Source organism: Cynocephalus volans, chromosome 6, assembly GCF_027409185.1.
Source record: "Cynocephalus volans isolate mCynVol1 chromosome 6, mCynVol1.pri, whole genome shotgun sequence".
Lineage (NCBI taxonomy): Eukaryota > Metazoa > Chordata > Mammalia > Dermoptera > Cynocephalidae > Cynocephalus > Cynocephalus volans.
Genome location: NC_084465.1, coordinates 126,967,351 through 126,975,356, shown reverse-complemented (window position 1 = coordinate 126,975,356; position 8,006 = coordinate 126,967,351).

Genomic DNA, 8,006 nt, shown 5'->3' with positions numbered 1-8,006 from the left:
GGGAGGTGAATAGGCCGAAGCTGCACTTTCTGAAACGGGAGAAGGGAAAATCCTTCAAAACCCTTCATTTATATGTAAAAAACTGAATCTCCATAGGCGAGATGCTGCAAAAAAATGGCAACGAGCACTGAGTTAAGAGTAAGACTAGGGAAGTAGATTAGGGTTACAGAAAAGAATGTAAATGGTATAAAGCCTCACAACTTAAAAATGGTGGAAATAACAAAAGTTGGGAGGGGAAGAGAAAATGGGACTCCGTGATTTTCACATCTATCACTGGGTGTCAAAAATATTTCAAGGTGATAAACCAAATAGTACAGGTGCAAGTAGGCGTCTTAGTACAAAGGAATATACCAAGAAAGATAATAAAATCAACTAGTATGTGGTGATGAAGGGAGGGAAATCAGGAAAGAAAGAAATGTAGTAGGGAGGTGCTGTGGATTGAGTGTCCCTCCAAAACTCATTGAAATTTGACCCCCATTGTAACACTGCTAAAAGGGAGGAAAATCCTATTATCATATTTGAAGGGTGGGAGAGGTGATTAGACTGTGAGGACTGTGCCCTTGTGAATGGATTGATCCATTAGTGGAGTAATTAGGTGATGGTTTAATGGATGGTCATGAGCATGGTTCAGGCTAGTGAGAAGGTTAGCTCATTCTTGCTCATGCCGTTTTCTCTCCTCATGTGATACCCTGAGTTGCCCTAAGGAGTCCGTCCCAGAAGAAAGCCCTTATCAGATGTGCTCCCTGGACCTTGGACTTCCCAGCCTCCAAAACTGTAAGAAATAAACCTCTTTTGTCTATATACTACCCAGTCTCAGGTATTTTGTTATAAGCAACAGAGATGGACTAGAACAGGAGGTAATAGACAATCTAAAGAGAGAGAAGATTAAGGGTGTCATGTAATGGTATGATTATAATGGTAACCCAAAACAAAAATAGAAACCTTTCAAATGATCAAGAAACACACACAGTATACAACCCTGCACTGCTAAACTTGATTGGCTTAAAAAAATAAAAAAGAAAAGAAACACACACACAAATATGAGTACAACAAACAATATGGTGAAATATTTGAAAAAGTTGCAAAATAGAAAACATAAGAAAACAAAAGACAGAAATAAGACCAAACATCCCACATGAATAAGGGTAAATGGCCTAAGCTTACGTATTAAAAAATACAACCTCAGATTGCAGCACAAACCATAAGGCAACTCTATATTGTACAAGAAAGTGCTAAAATAAAGTGCTTCTGAAAGTTTGAAAATGCAAGATAGGAAAAGATATACCAGGACTATGCAAACATAAAGAAATCAAGCCTTACACAAGGCTGATTTTAGGGCAAAAAGCATGAAATAAGATTAAGGAGGGCATTTTATAATTATAAGAGGTACAATTCATAGGAAAATCTGTGTACCACATATAATGTCATTATTCATGGTAACCAGTATAGGAGTGAATGAATAGAAAGAAATAATTGATGCAATCCTTTCCAGATTAAGGGTACAAAAAGTAAATGAGGATCGAGAAGACCTAAAAATATAATTATTATGGTAGATCTGATATACCAAACTCTGTACACTAATACAGAGATTGCATCTTTTCAAGTGTCTTTAGAACATTCACAACAATTGGCCATATTGTAGGCCATAGAGGAAAATCTTAATATATTCCAGTAAGTAGAACCACATGGATAATATTATCTGATCACAATTCAATAAAACTAGAAATTAATGACAAAGAAGAAAATAAAACATTCCTACTCCTTGGAAAACTTTAATTGCTTAAATAACATTTAGATCAAAAAGGAAAATAAAACCAAAATAGCATAATACCCAGAAAAGTATGAAAATGACAGCTCAAAACCCATGAGTCTTAGCTAAAATAGTACTAAGAGGAAAATGCATGGTTTTAAATTTTTTTATTAATTAAAAAGTTAGAATAAACTAAATGAATCAAGCACCTGTGCAGGAAGCTACAAATCGAACAAAATAAAACTCTGAAAAGCAGAAGGAAGAAAATGATAAAGAAAAAAGCAGAAAACAATGATGTGTAAACAGAAAAAGGAGGAAGAGCAATGATAGAAGGTGTCTAGACTGGGTCTCTTCCCACCTCCTGATCAAAGCACAGATGTGTGTGCAAAGGTCCTGATTCTGAGGCTCAGAGCCTGGGGATGCCCTCCACATTGAATCTGCTGTCTGCCACTCCTCCCCAACCTGCTCGACATCTCCACTTCATAGTCTGTTTACTACCACCCACCTCCTCCCTTTTTGGCTGAAGTTTTATGAGTTCATTCTCAAATCATCCAACCACATGTGCACATACAACTTTTTGATTTGTAGACCATAGATGCAACCACATCCATTGTTTGGGAATTGTCCGGTTTAATTCTCAGGAGGAAGTCTTACTTCCGTCATCTCCTAGTACATGAGAAGTATCACTCTTGCCTTTCTCCATTTCCTGTCAATGGTAACAAATATTTCCTTTATTTTATAAACCGAGAATCTGAGGCTTAACACGATGGAGGGATAAACTATGAGGCAGCACAAACAAAATGGTGTAGATACGGAAGAGAGATATCTTCATCCATTTTTTTGTCATTTATAACAGAAGATCTGAAACTGGGTAATTTATAAAGAAAAGAAATTTATTTCTTACAGTTTTAGAGGCTGAGAAGTGCAAGGCCAGGGGGCATGTCTGGTGAGGTCCTTCTTCCTGGTGGGGACTATCTGCAGAGTCCAAGGTGGCGCAGAGCATCACATGGTGAGAGGGCTCAGCAAAAGCACTAACATGCTTCTTCCTCTCCTTACAGAGTTACCCATCTACTCCTGTGATAACCCATTAATCCATTAATCTGTTAGTCCATGGATCAATCCATTCATAAAGACATAGCTTTCATGATCCTATCACATCTTAAAGAGCCCACCTTTTAAATGCCGTAGTTGGATTTCCCACCCTCTTAATACTGTTGCAATGGGGCCTATGTTCCCACATGAGCTTCAGAGAAGACAAACATTCAAACCAAAGCAAGGGATAGAGCAAGAGGTACCAGAGCCAGTTGAGGCTGAAGAGCAAATGTCATTGTTATAGCAACACAGAACAAGTGGTATGACTTTCTCCATCAGTGCTGGGACACCTGGAGGAAGGAGGGCAGGAGGTAGATGGCTGAATTAATCAAAACTGTACATTAGCTGGGCAAATGTTTCAGAAAGAAGATGAATGGGTGTTTGGCTGGCAGGAGAATGGCTGTATGAAATGCCATAGCATGGAGAATGGACAGAGATTGGGGGCCAGGAGCAGGAAAAGGGAAGAGGTGGATGCCCTAGAAGGAAAACAAGTTTGTTAGGATGACAATTTGATCAAAATTATAATTTGATCAAAAATGAGTATTTGCAAGGACTCTGTGTAGTGATATTTCTGATATACCATGGGGTCGATTTTTTTGTTTTCTCTTGTATCTCTCTCAGTAGTTTTATCCATTTTTCCAAAAATTGTTTAAAATGTTTTTTCACTATATTTTTTTTCTTTCTAAGACATTCTCTACAGTTATTTCTGCTCTGTAATGTTTATAATAGCAAACATTTAGAAACAAACTAAGCAGCCAACAATAAAGGCAGTAAAATTCAATTACATTGGGCGATAATTTGTATGAAAGAATTCCATTTTTGTTTTAAAAATATGTAAATATGTACAGAGAAAGTACCTAAAAGTTATTAAGCAATATGGTTTTTCTAGATAGGTGGGATTATTATTATGATTATTATTTTTGCTTGCTTGTATTTTTTATTTCCTAGTAATATGCTTGTATTGCTTTTATAATTAAAAACAAATGAAAGAAACGACCACTTTTCAGAGTATGTGGAATTTTCTGAAGTTTTAAAAAAGTTTTAATCCATCGTCCATCAGTTAATGTCTGTTCTGCTTTTTTGACAGGATTTTCATAAATTTCTAAATTACATTGATTGTTTGAAAACTAATCTTTTCGATAAGAAATTTACTTTTGAAAACATAATTTTTGTGCATGTTTCATGGCTTTTATGTGGATATTCTCTAAATGCTGAGTTTACATATGCACACACCTAAAATGGTCAATAAAATGGTAGAATGTCCTTATCCTTTTGCAGCTGAAGCTCCCGCTCTTGAAGCAGTGAGGCCAAGAGCTTTATCTGTGAGTGCCGTCTCCTATGGGGACTGTTGTCTTTTCCACCGTGTCCTTTAGCACGATCCCCAACATACATGGGCAAATGCAAGCCTTGCTCCAACACTTTGATCAGGAGTACAGCTCTGACTGGCAACCTCAGTGTGGTCCCCAATGTGTGATCTGGTCATCAAAGCCAGATCATTGGCTTACGTGGCATGAGCGGGAAATGAGTTTATCTATGATCTGAGGGTTCTGAGGGATTAGTAACTCTCTCAAGTTACTCCCTCTTTGCTCCCTCTGTGGAGCAAAAATGTTGCAAAGAGCAGCAACAACAGCTCAGCCAGAGCTCGAACATTCCTGGGATGCTGGGGGTGAACGACTGACAACCGTGCGTGGGAGATTTTAACATAAATCATCTCATTTATTCCCAATTACTAAATGAGACCGGTGTTATGATGCTCATTTTTCAGAACAGGAAACTGAGGCTCAGAGACGTTGGGTAATTTGCTGCAGTTACACAACTAGGAAATGACTGAACTGTGATGAGAACCCTATTTGTCTAACTGAGGATAGCATGCTTTAGCACATCGAGCTGCCTCCTGAGGAGAAGCGCAAGACAGTGACGCTCCCACCAAGCATGTCTCTGGCACTGCCCAGTTTAGTCTCCACAGTCCCACTGCAATGCTCCCATTATTCCCATTCTGACAACTGATGCCATTTGTCAAGCACTTACTATGTACCAGGCTCTGGGTTGACTGATTTACATATTATATCTTATTTATTTCTCCTAAGTGCTCTCTGTATAGTAGCTATCATCATCCCCATTTACAAATGAAGATGTGGCACATATCACAAAATATTGTTATTCTTTTGATTTTTTTTCCCAGCCATTTAAAAATGTAAAAACCATTCTTACTCAAAGGCTGTACAAAAAACAGGAAGTAGACCAGATATGGGCATTGGACATAATTTGTGGACCCCTGATCTGAAGGAGGCAGGGGTGGTGGTCCCCATCGTATTGCCATTAAATTCACCAGTGTGACCCTGGATGACACCAAATGGATTCTGAAAAACAACAGCAGACTTCAGTAAAGTCTACCAGGTAGAAGTCTTAATCGCAGCCGCCACAGCAGATGTGGCATTTTTGCCAGAGCAGATTAACAGCCTCAGGTACATAATATGCAGCATTACGATTTGGCAGAGTTTCTTTCTTTTTTTTTTTTTTTCATTCAGAAAAGAGAATCAGAAATCATTGCAAGAGGCAACAGTGTACATCTATGGTTTTTCCCTAGGGCCATGTTCATTCTCCTGCCCTCTGTAATAACGTAGTTTAAAGAGAATTGCACGGTCGAGATATCCTGGACCAAACATCATGTTGATATTTTGGCAACCGGGCCAGATGAGCAAGAAGCAGCTAATCTGCTGAAAGTCTTTGTAAGACACATGAGCTGCAGAGAGTAGGAGATAAATCTTAAAAGTATTCTGGAGCCTGCCACATCTGTAAAAATTGTAGGAGCCTAGTGGTCAGGGGTGTGCTGGAACATCCCCTCCAAAGTAAAAGACACGTGATTTTATCTTGCACTTCTCACCATGAAGAAAGAAGCACAGTGCTTAGTGGGCCTCTTTAGGTTCTACAAGCAGCATAGTCTACACCAAGGAGTACTGGTTTGGCCCATATACCTGGTGACACAAAAGGCTGCCAGCTTTGAGTGCGACTCAGAGCAGGAAAGTGCTCTGCAGCAGGCCCATGCAAGTGCCAGGGGCCCTGACACTTGGGCAGTGTCCAGGCAGCCCTGATGTTATTAGAGGGACTAATGGTAGCCAGAGATACTGTGTGCAAGTTGTGACCAGCCCCAGTGGAAGATCATCACAGAGGCCCCTGGAGTTCTGCAGCAAAGCCATGTCATCTGCAATGGGAGATTACACACCTTTTGAAAAACGACTCTCTGGTTCCTGGTATTGACAGACTTCCTGACTGTGGGACACTACTGTTACCAGACATTTGAAACTGCCCATCCAGAGCTGAGTTCTGTCAGAGCCACCAGTCCCATGGGTTGGTGGGTGTATTTGTTTCCTGTGGCCGATGTACCAATTTACACAAACTAAGTGGCACAAAACAACATAAATTTATTATCTTACAGTTCTGAAGGTCAGAAGTCTGAAGTAGGTCTCATCAGGCTAAAATCAAGATGTTGGCAGAGCTGCTTGCCTTTCTGGAGGTTCTCGGGGGAGAATCCATGGTTTTGCCTCTCCTGACTTCCCTCGTCAAAGCCAGCAATGGTCAGTCAAGTCTTTCTCATGATGCCATCTCTTTGATAGTGACTCTCCTGCTTCCTGCTTCCCCATTTAAGGACTTTTGTGATTACATGGGGCAAGATAATGCAAGATAATCCCCTTATCATAAGGTCAGCTGATCAGCAAACTAATTCCCCTTGCCATGTAACATTGCCATATTCACAGGTTCTGGGGATTGGTATGTGGTATGTGGGGCTATTATTCTGCATTCTGCCTCCCATAGTGGGCCCAGCACTGCCCACCTTAAGATATAAGAGGGACATATAGGCTCAGGCACAAGCAGGACCTGAGCACACAGGCAAGCTGCTTGAACAAGCAGCCTGCAACACACCCTCCAAGACTGTTGCACCAGTGATCCCCACTCAGCTCAGACCTCTGGACATGCAAGGGACCTCTTACAACCAGCTCACAGAGGAGGAAAAGGCCCGAGCTTGCTTTAGATAAGCAAGTTCATTATATGTATGCAAGTGGAAAATAGACTGCAGGTGCATTACAGCCTCACTCAGGAGGGACCTGGAAAGACAATGGCGAGAAAATCCTTCCAATGGGCAGAGCGTTGGGGGATGCACCTGGCCTTCCACTTTGTGTGGGAAAGAGACACAGCATGAGGTTAGAATAGGGAAGTTTTGACTGGCAGGAAAGTCATGGCTGGCCGGTGAGGGGTTTGGAAGGAAAAAATTGGAAGAATGGGGACAAGGAGGTCTGGGTGTAGTGAAGTCAACTCAGAGGTGATACTCTGTGATGATGAGGTACCATTCTCCAGAATGCATCATACAGTTGGAATCAAAAACCTCTACACAGTACTGACCCCCAGCAGGAGGAACATGTGGGTCTGGGAATCAAGGGGTGGAAGAAGTGGACTTGTCATTACACTGGGGACTTTGTGTTTCCTATTCCTGAAACTCGAGGCTCTGCAGGGCTGGGAGTTCCAATCCCCAAAGGATCACACTTTTGCCAGAGGAAACAACAAGAGTCTCACTGTGTTATGAATTGCAGCTATCACATAGGCACTTTGGGCTCCTTGTGTCCAGGGACCAACAGGCAAGAAGAGCAGTCACCACCTTGGCCGGGATAAGTGACCAGCAGGAGGTAGGGTGCTGTTACACAGCAGGTGCAGGGAGGAATGTGTGTGCCACATAAGGGATCTGCTTGAGCACCTCATGGTGCTCCCCAGCTGGACAAGTGTAGCTGCTTGGGCCTAAGAAGGACATGGTGACCAGGAGCACAGACACCCCCACCTCAGGGATGAGGTCTGGTCACCTTACCAGGTAAGCCACCGAGAGCAGAAGAGCTGGAATCTAGGACAGGTGGTGGAGGAGAGTGATGAATGCCAGTGGCAGCTCGGAGACCAGCTGCAGCAGCAGGAGTTACAGTTCATTCTCCTAACTATCCTCCTCTCAGTTTCCCCCAGAGGAGAGGTGCAGCAGAAAGCTGGAGAGCCTGCTTCTTGATGCGTATGGAGAAGTATGTCCGAGTAGTGCTAAGGTGGACAGAAGTGAACGCAGAGGTGCCCTGGCCAGTCTTTCAAGGAATAGATTGTCCCATCAGCACCCTTCAGCCAGTGTCTTGTTCTG